Source organism: Dasypus novemcinctus, chromosome 11, assembly GCF_030445035.2.
Source record: "Dasypus novemcinctus isolate mDasNov1 chromosome 11, mDasNov1.1.hap2, whole genome shotgun sequence".
Taxonomy (NCBI): domain Eukaryota; kingdom Metazoa; phylum Chordata; class Mammalia; order Cingulata; family Dasypodidae; genus Dasypus; species Dasypus novemcinctus.
In genome coordinates this window covers 99,881,370-99,895,797 of record NC_080683.1, presented here as the reverse complement: position 1 = coordinate 99,895,797, position 14,428 = coordinate 99,881,370, and the positions used below count along the sequence as shown (strand labels likewise).

Genomic DNA, 14,428 nt, shown 5'->3' with positions numbered 1-14,428 from the left:
GGCAGACCCTCAGAAACACAAGTATTGTGGGAGGGCATTTCCCAAAGAAAGAGACTGATGTCATCAAAGGAAGGGGAAAAGAAATCCTTGGCTGGAAAAACCAGTACATGTTTCAAGGAGATATGTAATTAAGGAACTACTGTGGACAAAATTTAGGAGACTCAACCAAGATAAAATTTGAACAATATCAGTTTGAAACTAAGTCATTTGTTTGGGACTCAGATGAGAAAATATCTTGTTTCTCAAGTGCATAATGAAATTGAAAAAGGAAGCTTACTTCTTTTTTTCTAAAACCAATGCTTCAGTTAGTGGGAAATTACCATTTGCTGTTGTAGGAAGTATAGAAGAGGTAAAAGGTGGAAATAAAATCATCAAAGCTCATCAGTACCCTTGTGTTGTACAAGTGGAAAATGAAAACCATTGTGTCTTTGTAAACTCCAGGAAACTCTCGTTTGTTCAAATACGGAAGTTCTGCAAGAACAAACCCACACTCGACACTACGAACTTTATAGGCATGGCAAACTGGAGGAAATGGGTTTTAAAGACACGGACCCAGAGAACAAGTCTGTCAGTCTTTAAGAGACATATGAAGCCAAAAGAAAACTATGGTAAGCATCAGAAAAAGAGGAAGAGATGAAGCAGATGTTTGTGCAGTGAGTAAAAAAGAAAGATGCCATATTGAAAGACGTTGAAAGAGAGCTACAGGCCAAATTTGAGTGCCTTAAAGAGTCCACTGTGAAGAGAGAACTGCAGCTTAAAAAAAGGAGATTTTTGGAAGATGAAATAATTACTTTTTCTAAGAATAAAGCTACCTGTGAAATATTCCAGAACTAGTCCTTTGTTGCATCAGGTAGCGCCTTAAGGAAAGACAAGGCTCATAAGAACTCCAATTACATGTAAAACAGAGGTTCCAGGATTAAACATCACAGAGTGTCAGCATAAGCAAAAGTTATTAAAAAGTTAGAGTATGCTTTGATTTTCTTTGCTGTTCTTATTTGCTATGTCCTTTATTAGTTCTATATCTGGCAAATGACCACAGTAATTGTCATTTATAGAAAAACAATTTTCAAGTATAAGGTCAAAATATATATGCTAGAGTAGATGATACTACTTACATATTCACTGTTAGAAAATTTTAAATTGTTGGTTGGAAATGAATTTAGATTGTTTTTGCATGTTACCAAGTTATTGACATTGAAGTGTGTTAAACCAAAGTCTCAATGCCATTTAAAACACAGAACTCATTCATATCTATCTGATTGCATTTATATTGCAAGAGGAACACTTTTTTGAAGATTCTATATGTAAAATTTTGAGAATATGTTTTGATACGTGTTATATACCTTAAATTGTGTAACCTCTCAATAGTTCTATAGAAATTAAAAATTTTTTTATATAATTACTTGGCAATATGACTCCAGCTTCTATATCAAATTATATGTAATAGCTTGATGACCTTCTGTGCTTCAATATGCCTTTTTGTGGTTGAAGTATTGGTGTGATGAAACAAAATATGATTAAATGTAAAATCATGCCAGTATATACATCTCTTTTTCTAATGATAAGCACCTTTGAAGCTGGGTGTATCACACTATTTTCATTAGAATGTATTGCCTACTTGTTGCATAAAACTCTGTCTTCTAGGGGATAAAATAAGAAGGTGGAGTCATTTTATTAAAAGACATTTTTTAAAGAAAATAACTACGAATATCTGAATACTAAAGTTGTAAAAATTTCAGATAATTTATATCTCCAGAAATACTTGAAATTCAAAGGGTATTTGTAATATTCTCAGAACTACTAAATGGTTTCAACCTTTTAAGAGTCTTAGATATATAATTTTTCATTTTTTTGTACTTGGATTTTCTAAATAAAGCTGCCATTTTACTCTTGACAACTGGGGTAGGTGAAGGCTGAACTGCTAATAAAATGGGAGCCTTTGTTATATTCATTATAGTAAACAATTTGGGAAAAGTTCCTCCATGCCTCCCAAATAGACAAATTTTATTTTAAAATGTAATTATAAAGATTAGGATGTATTTAATTATGATTATGATTATAATTCTCACTGCTGTCATCTGCTAATGCCTGGATTAGTCATTGAATTTCTCAATGATTTTTTGCTCCCATTCATTGCAGCTCGCTCATTAGTAATTTCAGTACTATTACTATTTTAATTCTTGGCTATTTCAACAAACATGATGATATTGTCTTCTATACCTTCCCTCCTATACAGCTGAAAAAGGATTTTATCGGTGCCACAAATGACCACTTCCTCAATGTCATTTAAAAATTAACTCTCACTGAGATAGGGATCAGCTGTTCTGCTACAGACTACTTTGAAAGTGTCGTTGAAATGTCTCCGAGATGGCTTTCTGTGTCTCTGAGGTCTCAGAAGTTATGTTCCTCAATATAAAGATGTAGAAGAATTTCTAACATAATGGTCTATAAGTCTTTAAACTGGAAAAGTACCTGCATTCATTTAGCATGAATAAGGTACAAAGAATTTTTATAACCATCTCCTCTTCACAGGTTATAAAAATGAGGCTCAGAGATGGTAACTGACTTTGCCCAGATCATTGTGGTAGAATTGAGTTATGTATCGTATCCTAACAAAGATACATTCTTAACTTTAATCCATGTTCCTGTGGATGTGAACTAATTTTCAAATAAGACGCTTTGAAGATGTATTATCAATTAAGTTCTGGACTCATTTATGATTAGGAACTTCTAAGATCCTATGAAGGTGTGGCCAAACTGAATAAATGTGGTCTTTAATCCAATGGACTGGAGGCCTTATTCAGAGGAAATTCAGGCACCCAAAGAACCGAGAAGCAGGAAGTCAGGGGAAACTGGAAGAACAGACACAAGGAGAAGAGATACTATGTGTCAGGTGGTGGAGATACAAGTCCGCAAAACCCAAGGTTTGTGGCAAGCCAGCACTGGAATGCTACAGACTTTGGGGAAATGCCTGGCCTTGCCAATGCTTGGCTTGGGATTTCTGTCTTCTAAAGTTGTGGGACAATAAATGCTTGTTGTTTTAGCCAACTAGTTGTGTAGTATTTGTCATAGTAGCCTGACAAACTAAGACAATCAGAGATTTTCAATCTCAGCACTACTGGCCAAGATAATTCTTTCTTGGGGACGGGCTGTCCTGTGCATTGTAGGATGTTTAGAGTCTTCTTTGATTCTACTCACCGGATGCCAGTAGCAAACCCACCTCCCATCTGTGACAACTAAAAATGTGCTGGGCATTGGAAATGTCCTCTGGGATACTAAATCACCTGCAGTTGAGAACCACTGACCTAGAAACTGGTAAAACAGTGACCAAAGTGGTTGTCTTTTAACTATTTATTAGTAGGAACTGAAATGTACTTTATAACAAGTATTTTTTGCTCATGAAATAAAAGGAATTTGATGCACTTGTACATACAGCTACAGAGACTAAGTCTTTCTTAGAAATACCCTAGTGCTTGAGGTCTCTGAAAATATTGATGCTATGCTGAAGCCCGAAGGCTGATGCTCAGTACTTTTCTGAAGTCTTGGCTCCAGAGATGTGCATGTTTGAAAAAAATAAACAATAGAAATGACATCTTTAACAAATTATTTAATATTTTTTACACTCAGTCCAATGATAACTTAGAAAAATATCTATTTCCTATCTATAGTGAAGAAGAAAATGAAAGAATTACCAGACAAAAGGCTATGATCGGACCATTCAGACCAGCCCAAATAAACACTATTTCCTCTCTTTCTCTATTTTAAAAACAAACACAGCTCCACCAAAAGTTTATCTTTTCTTCATTTGGAATTCCACTGTGGTGCTCACATCACACAGAAAATGTGAAATGTTAGTGAACAAGCATGTCTCAGTAGGGGAAACATAAGGCATTTATTACAAACGAATTCCAAATAATTAGTGGAGGAGATCATGAAATGTTCAGAGGGAAAAAGGGCTGAATTTCAAACAGGAGGGGGTCTGAGCCATTAATGGGTAATCTGCACGACTTTTGTTAATCCCTTGGGGCTCCTTTTACAGGTGGTTCATATTTCTAAGCAGTGAAGTATGCAAGATGAATGGAAAATTTCTCCTTAACATTTTCCACTACCCAGTCTTAGCATGAAAAACCTTATACCAGATCAGGCAGCTGGTTTATTATAACTTTTAATTCAGAGACATATCACCATTCAGCTACTCCAACCCCTTGACACTCCATCCCAAATAGATTTTTCATTTGTATTTCCTGAGTATAGAATTTCTCTTGGAGAAAAGTTGTAGCTAACTATAATATAGACTAGGAAGTCTTATTTAGGTTTGAAAATACTGGAGCACTTGAGTTCATGTTCATGTTTTTCAGGTCTCAAAGGGAGAGGTCATATTTTAAAGGGAAAAAAGTTAGCCATAGTTTACAGATAAAATGGTTCTAACCTCTGCCAATAGTTGCAGTAGAGATGATTTTTTAAATGTGGATTACCTTTCCTATAAATATAATGTGAGTTTAAAAATTACTGAAAAGTTGTCTAGAAAAATGATATTTTAATTTTATTTAAATATTGCAAAAAATAATTTAGATGAGGTAAATGGACAAATGTGTACATACACAGAAAACCCCAAACAAGAACACAAGCCAAAACACAAATAATATTTTGTCCGCCAATGAACTAGAGAAAGGAAATATGGCACTGGCAATTTTAGCTTTCATATTTAAGTTATTCTCATATTAATTCCTGTGAGTCCCTAAGAGAGTCTCAGATTCTAGAAAAGCTGGTCTTCTTACTGTTCCATTATCACGCTAGAAACATAAGTTTCTATCCTTGTGCCTTCTCACTTCTGGTTTCTCCTTTGCAGAAGGCGCACTACTCTCCCTTCAGCTTAATTTACCTTATACAACTTTTCTGATATTAATCAATCAAAAGCTGCTTTTGTTAGTTTCTAAATATATTTAGGTTTACAGTTCTGTTGAATTCTTTTGGGATTTAAATGAAGCATATTCTTGTACATAAGCTTGGAATCTTTAGACCAGACCTTAAGGTGATGGGATGCAAATAGGGCTATAAAGATATGTAACATTTAATAGAAAAAAGAAGAATAAAAATAGCATTGATATAAATGTCTGTTTTGTATGTTTTTGCCAATTTTTTAAAACATCTATTTTGCACTCGTTAAAACTTTTCATTGAAAACTTGGAAAATACAGGCAAGATCACCTACATGCTGGTAACACATGATCATGGTAGCAATTTGTTTCTGAGTTCTTATACCCACCTTCCAATCTCTTTCTCTCTAATGAGCTGTTCTCTCCATTGCCACCAGCATGCTTTTGCTGATATGCAAATTGTATTACATCATTCCTCTGCCTCAAAAACTTTAATTGCTTCTCCTTTGCCTACAGAATATTCTAAATGCTGAAGCATGACATGTAATTAAGCTTGTTCCTTACTTGATCCCTACTTTACAACCTCATTTTTCTGAACTCACCAACTCTGCACTCAGAAGCCTAACTTCTTGCAGTTACTCAAATACAACTTGATAGGTCATCTATCTATACAAAAATAGTTAATGCTGTTGGATGCACCTACATAGATTGACTCATTTAAATCTCAAGCAACACTTTGAAGTACATCTTACAGGTATCCTGATTTTTTAGAGATGAGAAACCCGAGGCAAAGAGGAATTGAGTAACTTGCAGCAGGTTACTCAAATACTAAGTGCCAGAGCTAGGATTTGAATCCAGTCAGTCTGGTGCCCATTAGTGCTTTTCCTCTTCCTTTACCTGTGTCTGCCAAACAGTTCAACCCATTCTTTAAGATCGAAGTTTAGTTTCCTAAAGTTCTATTTTGACCTCCTCAGGCTGAGTTAGTTACTAAGTCCCCTGGTCCACAATTGTCTCTTAAATATGCTTCTAATATTATAATCTTAACACTTTGTAACACCATTATATATTAATATAATATATTATTAATACAGATATGTTAAGTATGTACATATTAATATAGATATGTTAAGTATTTACGAGTTTCCTCTTAATGCAGATTAGGCTCTAAATCTTTTTAACTCCACCCATTGCAGTCTGTTTTACTTGATAAAAAAATGAATAAAGAGCTAACCGAATGTCTCTTAATTTAGTTAACTGTGAATACGTAGCTCTTTGATGAATTTAGAGTCTTATAAGCTTTGTAGAAAATGAGAGAGGAAGGATAATGGATGATTTTAATTCTTTTTGTTCTTTTAGGTTATATACATGGAATCTCACTTTTTCTTTAAGAAAAACTTAGAATATATATACTAATTTGAATGACCCAAACCTAATAATAATAAATCTTTATGCATATAAAACATTATCTGAATTAAGAACATGTTCTTTTTCTTTAAAAAAAAGTTACATAGTTTAAACAGGATGTATCAGATATTAAAACACAAGTTAAACATAACCAAAGTACTTCAAGTTTTCTTAGGATACTTGAAATATTATGTTATAGAAGAGTTATACTTTTATTTTCTACATTAGGCCATCCAGTCACGAGTGGGGAAAGTGCAGCTGTATTTTCCAAGTAATGGTAACTTGGTGGACACGACTGGGAAAGGTACTAACTTTGAATTACAGCACAAGCAGCTTCAACAATGGTTCCTTGTTTCACCCACTGTGGGTGATTTTAGGATAAATAGTTTCTGGCTTAAAATGTATACAGCTTCATAGATCAAAGTCAACCCTTTGAACTGCATCCAGAAACAGCCTGGTAGCCAGTGCAAGCCATATTGCACAGACCTTAATATGATCCATCTGGCTGAGACCCTTAAGCAAGCAAGCTGCCACTGCATTTTGTGGTAGCCAAAATGATCTAGTGGTTTGCACAATAATCCCCACCATATCACACTGTTGTAATACCCTGGAAAGCACAAAAATTATTGGTGTTACTGTGAGGCAATCCTGAATGGAAAGGGAAATTCTAATGTCCATGTAAATTGGTAAAAAGAGATATTTGGTTTTTTTTATTAAATTGATTTGCAGGTATTATAGGGTTTAATGTTAAGTGGTTACTATGCATGTTAGATATGTGTCTATGCACCAAAAAATTCTTTACAGTCCAGGAAATTGCTCTTCTTTCTTGGGCTATATTTGGATAGTTGTGATCCTAGGTAAACAATATGTTCCAAAGGTAGTTGATACTACAGAAATTTAGCTGTGGAGTTTAAATATTATGGCATCCCTGAGCTATTAAAAGATAAGTTATTACCAACATACTACGTGTATGTTCAGAAATCAATTTAAAGTTAAATGTACCCTATTTTAAAATTCCAGAAAAAGAACAAAAGAAATTATTTTGGATTTCATAATGCGTTATTTTTACTAGCTTGCAAAAGGGCAGATAATAAAATAACATTTCAAAAATTATGCTTTTTCTGTGTAACCATGTTTTAAAACAACCATTAAACACAGATGAAAAAAGGAGTGCAGGCTGGTTCTCAATAATTTGGTGGGACAGAAGATGGAGATTGGGAGTTGGGGGATGAGGGCTGGAAGGAGGATACATGGTAGAAGGCATCAGAACTTTCTCAAATTACCCATCCCTTCACTTTGCTCACCACCTGTGACAGTTTGAAGCTTTTGTGGACCCCGGAAAATCATGTCTTTAGGGTTAATCCATTCCTGTGTCTGTAAACCTATTGGAGGAGGGACCTTTTGATTAAATCATTTCAGTTAAGGGCCTTTAATTAAATTGTGGAACTTAGGGCGAGTCTTAATCCTCTAATTGAAGTCCTTTATAAAAGGAGGAATAAAACGCTGCAGACAGAAAAAAATCTGCCGCAATAGAGAGGAACCCCGAAGATGAGAGAGAAGGCCCTGGGAGACAGAAGCTAAAATCAACAGAACTCAGAAGCTGAGAGAAAGCCACTTTAGCCAGAAGCTGAAAACAGGGAGGCCTGGAGGAGAGGGGAGAAATGAGCAGATGCCCCTAGGAGCTTGACTGCCCACAGCTACAGCTCAGGAGAAAGCACCTCCTCATGATGACTTGATCTGGACACGTTCACAACCTCCGAACTATATGCAAGCTTTTACATTAATAAATCCCCATCCTAAGAGCCAACCCATTTATCTGATAAGGGACTGATTTCCATGTTATAAAGAGATCACACAACAAAATGACAAGCAAGCCAATTAAAAACGAACGAAAGAATAGAGAATAGACATTTTTCCAAAATGGAAATACAAATGACCAAAGGACACCTGAAAAGATGTTCAACTCGACAGCACTAGCCATTAGGGAAATGCAGATCAAAACTACAATGAGATATCATCTCATACCATACAGAATGGTCATTATTAAAAAAACAAAACAGAAAACTGTAAGTACTGGAGAGGATATGAAGACATAAAAATATTCCTTCACTGTTGGTAGAAGTATAAAATGGTGCAGCATCTGGAAAGACAATCTGGTGGTTCTTTAGAAAACTAAATATAGAACTGCCATATGATCCAGCAATGCTGATGCTAGGAATATATTCAGAAGAACTGAAAACAAGGACGCAAACAGATATTTGCAGACTGATGTTCATAATAGCATTTATTCACTCTTGCTAAAAGATGGAAACAGCTTAAGTGTCCATCAACTGATGAATGGGTAAACAAGATGTGGCATATTCATATCATGGAATATTATTCAACTCTAAGAAGAAATCAACTGGGGAAGCACATGACAAGATGGAGGAAATTTGAGCATATTTTATTGAATGAAATAAACCAGACACAAAAGGACTAATATTGTATGGTCTCACTGATATGAAATAAATACAATGAGTAGACCTATGAAATTGGACTGTAATGTGTAAGTTGATGGGAGATGGAATATGGGGTGAGAAGGGAAGATGATGCTGGATGTACATAGAATGTTTAATAAGGTCAAATGTAAATATGTGATAATGTTGGACTTGATGGTAACACATTATAATGAATGTAACAAACACTTGATTTATGAATATGATTGTGGTTGAAACAAGTAGTCTAGGAAGATTTTTTCTTTTTTAAAGATTTATTTTATTACTTTTTCTCCCCTTCACCACCCTCCCCCCTCCCCCCCCGCACCCCAGTTGTCTGTTCTCTGTGTCCATTTGCTGTGTGTTCTTTTTGTCCGCTTCTGTTGTTGTCAGCGGCACAGGAATACTGTGTTCCTTTTTCTTGCATCATCTTGCTGCATCAATTCCCTGAGTGTTCGGTGCCATTCCTGGACAGGCTGCACTTTCTTTCACGCTGGGCAGCTCTCCTTATGGGGTGCACTCCTTGTGTGTGGGGCTCCCCTATGCAGGGACACCCCTGCATGGCAGGGCACTCCTTGCGTTCATCAGCACCGCGCATGGGCCAGCTCCACACGGGTCAAGGAGACCCCGGGGTTGGAATCACGGACTTCCCATGTGGTAGACGGACGCCCTAACCACTGTGCCAAGTCTGCTTCCCAGTCTAGGGAGATTAATGTTAGTTGGAAGACAGCTGAAGGATAATTTTGGGAATGTATAATGATGATTTTGTTAGTAGATGAGGATTGTGGTTAATTTAATATAAATACAGGACTGTTCTTCAAGTACAGGGTGTTAAGAATGTGGTAATACATGGAAAAAATGTACATGGACTATAGTTAACAACAGCATTGTAATTTTTTTTTTGCAAAAGCAAAATTGGTACAGTACTATATTAGTGCTAAAGGTGAAAAATAAAGAATATGGAGTTTGGTTTTGAAAGATACTTAAATGAGTAAGTGGCTTTTTTCTTCATTTTTTTTTTCATTAATAAGGAGACCTTGATTATGTCATTTAACTAATCTGTGTTCATCTGTGTATCTTTCTTAACACTTGAGGATCAACTGAGTTAGTAGTTGTAATTAGATGAGATAAATGTGTCTGGAAAGAACTTTTTAGGAGTAATGTTTCTATATCTTGTTGAGTTGCCTTTTTCTGTTATTTTATATATTTTTTGAATTCGAAATAAAGTTATTTTAAAAAAAGACTGAGGTCTGCCTGGGGAACTGGACAAAGGGAAATGGACATGACTACCCAAAGCTGAGGAGCAGGGAGTCAAAAGAGAGTTTCTTAACCGGGTGAGCCATGGGGACCTGACTTTGAGTTTAGCTGGGCAGCACCATCATACTCTCTGGCTTTTATTGTTTAACCTAATGTACCTTTTGGCAGTACCTTTCTCCCCACCCCAGTTCAATTCAAATTGCAAGTTCTGGGGTAGGATGAAAGAAACTCTAAGTCCCCAATGTGGTATGCATGTAAAGTTAGTAGCGGGGTAGGTGTTTCTTGGTCATTAAGTATCATGCTTACTGGATAGGAGCCTTTTTCTCCTACCACTGCTTATGTCTAAAATGCCATTGCTTTCCTCTTCTTCCTAGTGTCTGTTATTCACCACGTATGGAAAACCTCACTGCAATGTAGCCTCCTTTCTGAAGCCTTCCCTTATTTTCCTAGATCTAGTTAAACACTCTCTCTGTGGGGTTTACATTCTCCCTATGGAAACTCTAATATTCTCTTACACTTGTACAGAAGTCTGTCTTTCCTCCTTAAGTGAGCAATCTGGAAAGCTGGGTCATCTTTTATTCATGCATCTACAGACCTGTCTGGGTCAGAGTAGAGGCTTACTCAATACAAGTTAAATTGTATTTACCTAAATGGGATACATTTAGTGACTCACCATGCTCATCTGTGTTTATGCACAATTTCTCATGGATTTTTCACTTCTTCATATTTGAAAAATCTTGAGGAAGAATGAGCATTTGTGACTTTGTAAGTGAGTAGTACGGTTCCACTGTGTGGAGTTCAACTGACAAACTTGAACTCAGTCTATATTATGTCATTTGTTTCAGTACATATATTTCACAAGCTTATATAGGGGGCTTGTATAGTGGGCATGGCACTGTGCTAAATGCTGAGAACATTTATCCTGAGTGATGTGTTTCGCCACGTTGCTTTTCCTTCTATTAGTCCTTGAAAAAGTTACATGGGCTTTTGGTTCTGAGTAAGGCAGTGGTAATGCAGACAGTTCTTTTCCAGAAAAGCCCTGCATTGGCTTAGTGCCATGTCTCTTAAACAGTTAAATCATTGGACAGGCATAGAGATTTGGTGAATAGTGGTGATGGTGGTAAATATACTATGATTTTACTCCACTTATCCAGGATATCATATAAAGTGAAGTTTAAAGGGAACAATGAAATCAGAAAGAATCTAAGTTTAGGCTTGTATTTACCAAATGTAAAAGAGGTAAAAGGTTCTTTTTGAAAGGCAATAGCTATGGCTAAAGATAGTTAATCCAAATATCTAGCTTAAATATGGAAAATCACTCTTTTAGGTCATTGTAGCCATCTTGATGTTTTAGAAACCCACCCCTCTCTTCCCCCAACCCCTAGCCCCATTTGTTTCCTACCTTGCTGCCAGCACTATGGGTTTGACTTGTTTTTTTAAAAATATTTTTATTTACAACATAGAAAGTTTTATGAATGGAAATTGTTAATAAAGACATCTAGCCCTCTGCATCTTACATAGAGGAACCAGAATTGGCTTCTGACAATCACTGATAAACTGCTCTCTCTGTGTCTCACAGGTGGGAGCAGCAAATACCGTGTGCTGGGACCAGTGCAGAGCCAAGGAAGCATTCTATATCTGCCCTTGCCTGTAGAATGAACATGACTCTCAGTGTGCTGGGTGACTGAGGGGAATTCCTTTACTTCAGAAATATCCTTGTATTATTGGGCTCTAAGGAATTATCCTTAATGTCCAGTTAAGCTGCTCAATTTAGGCATAGTCTAGCAGAAGAGAAGGAAGAGTAACAGGAGAAGGTATAGGAGGAGGGGGGAAGAAAAGTAGGAGGAGGAGGAAGAGAAGAAGAAATAGGAGGAGAGGAAGGAGAAGAGGATTGAGTAGAAGAAGGAGGAAGAAGAAGAGAGGAAGAAAGAAAAGGAGACAGAGATTTCTGAAACTCAATGGGATGCAACAGGACCAGCTCTGCATGTCTCAGGGAGATTCGTTCTTTGCATGTTGGTGACTAAAGAGTTAACAATCTTAAAGTCCTGCTTCTACTGGAAGACAAGCTTTGTGGCATAGAGTAGAGGCCCCTCCTTGGAAACTGGGACACCTCCAAATCTCTGTCTTCTCTCTCTGACCAATTTATCAAAGCAAGTCCCTTTATGTTCCTGAATCTCACTCCCTTGACCCCAAAATAGGATAACTTCACAGAGCTGTTGAGATGATCCAATTCCATATTATGTATAAAACCATTACACAATCCAAAAAAACACTGAATACATATACTTGTAATAATAACACTTTGGGAAAGATTCACATTGATTACTTTAATGCATTTGGTAAAAGCACTTTGCAAGATATATCTATCAACTTCCGGGCAAAATGTAACCACATTGCCTTTCTGTGATTTGTGACCTGGGAGACTTGGAGGCATTGTGTACAATAAAGAAAAATTCTGCTTTCTACTTGATTGGTCCTTTAGGGTATAAATATAAAAGCATTCCTTTAAATTGCAGCTGATATGAGTTGTGCAGAGAAATTAGTTCTAGTTTAGATTTATAGCACAGTAATAATAATATTACAATTTAACTACCAAAAGTTTTGAAGAGGAATGTTTGTGCTTTTGAAATCCTTAATCTTTTTCCTGCATAAAAAGGAAAGGATATCAGCTTAGAGGAAAATAACAAAATGTCCAAAAAGGAATATGTGAAATACATTTTGCAGGTGCACGGTTCACGATATTTCCTGTCATTCATGCAAATATTTCTTCACTGAGAGATGCCGAAGAAAAACAAGTGACAGAGTCACAGTCACAGCTTCCTCACATCATCCGGACTCAAGTGGAACTTGAACATTGGTCTGTTAAATTTATAGATTAAGAATATAATATAAGAGGTTTGGGTAAAACTGACTCTCCATTTTTTTTTAGCACTTTTTTGAACAGGCCCAGCACTGAGAGAGATAGTAACTCAGTTTCAATTCCAAAGCTTAGCATTTTTTTTATTCAAATGGTTTTAAGTCCTAAAATTATTGAGTCTCATTTCCTATATAGATTATGTCTTCCTGAAGATACTCTGAGGACATTAGCTGAACTCTTTTCTGGTCTAACCCATTCAAGGGGACACCAATCACCTCTTCCACAGTTATAGGATGGGGGAAGCACTAGGAATATGGAAGACCTCTTCCTTCATGGTGGTGCCGGCTGCAGTGGCTAGCTAGGATCACTTGTCTTTATTGCCTTCCCTCAGGCTTTTCAGCAGCTTTCTCCTATACCTCCCTCACCAAAGGCCATTCCTCTCCAGCTGACCACTCTCTCCTGCCCTTCCTGCCCCTCCTCTCATGGAGTGCCACCTATATGTCCTCCACCCCTGTGGGCCCTTCCACCCATTAAATAGAAAAGTCAATTACTGCCTGAGCTTTTTACCACCAGACAAGGAGAATGTGAGGATACAAGTTAATGTGTAGGAATAAATCTTGTCTGGAAGAATTCTAGGCAGTTTGACTGAGAGGCAAGGGATGTCCTTGAAATGACAGTTCTTGAGTGATTATGGAGGTTAGGAAGGGCAACTAGAGCTGGGACTTGGAGATGGGTGGTATAGGAGAATTGCTGGATGATGCATATTCTGGCTTGAGTAACCCAGAACAATTTTAAAGGAAACTAAAAATAAGGATGGAAATATTCAGATCTTACTTTAAATTAAAGGTTCTTCTTCTTGTCTTAGCTCATGCATTGATGTGAGAAGTAATGGCTGAGACTATGTAACCTAGAAACCAAAACTTCCCAGGTTCACCTAAATCAATGGTTCTCAAAAAGTGGTCTCCTGACCAGCAGCCTCAGCATCATCTGGGTGCCTGGTGAGATGCAAGTTCTTGGGTCTCACCCCAGACCTTCTGAATCAGAAACTTGGGGTGGAGGAGGCAATCTATGTTTTAACAAACCATTCAGGGTAGTCTGATGCATGCTAAAATTTGAGAACACTGGTTAAGAGATAAAACTCTGCACTTTGTTTAGGAAGACACTAAAATCATAGCTAGGCCACTGTTAACACGCCAAATCAGTTCAGAAAGATTTTAAGGTTCACTTTCAATGATCTGTGTGACCTTGCCTGAGTAATCTGAAACTATATATTTAGCTATAAAAATATAACTCATGGGGAGTTCCAGGAAGATGGTGTTGGAGTAAGCAGGCAGGGTTCAACTCTCTTGCAAAAACAATAGAGAAAGGACCAAAAGCTGAGGGACCTGTTTTGGAGGTCAGCAGACTAGGACAGTACTGCATAATACCCAGGAGGGCCAGAGCCAGAGAAACAAAGAACCAGAAATAACAAATGTATTATGAAACATGGGCTCCCATCCCCACCTTCAAGACATTAAGCCTGGCAGCTGTTACAAGGGAACAGTGAGAGGGCAGCAGAGG

General features: G+C 36.9%; 1 pseudogene; it reads left to right on the top strand.

Annotated features, from left to right (window-relative positions):
- Positions 1-253: 253 nt before the first annotated feature.
- Positions 254-900, top strand: LOC101419574 (septin-10 pseudogene; annotated as a pseudogene).
- Positions 901-14,428: the final 13,528 nt, after the last annotated feature.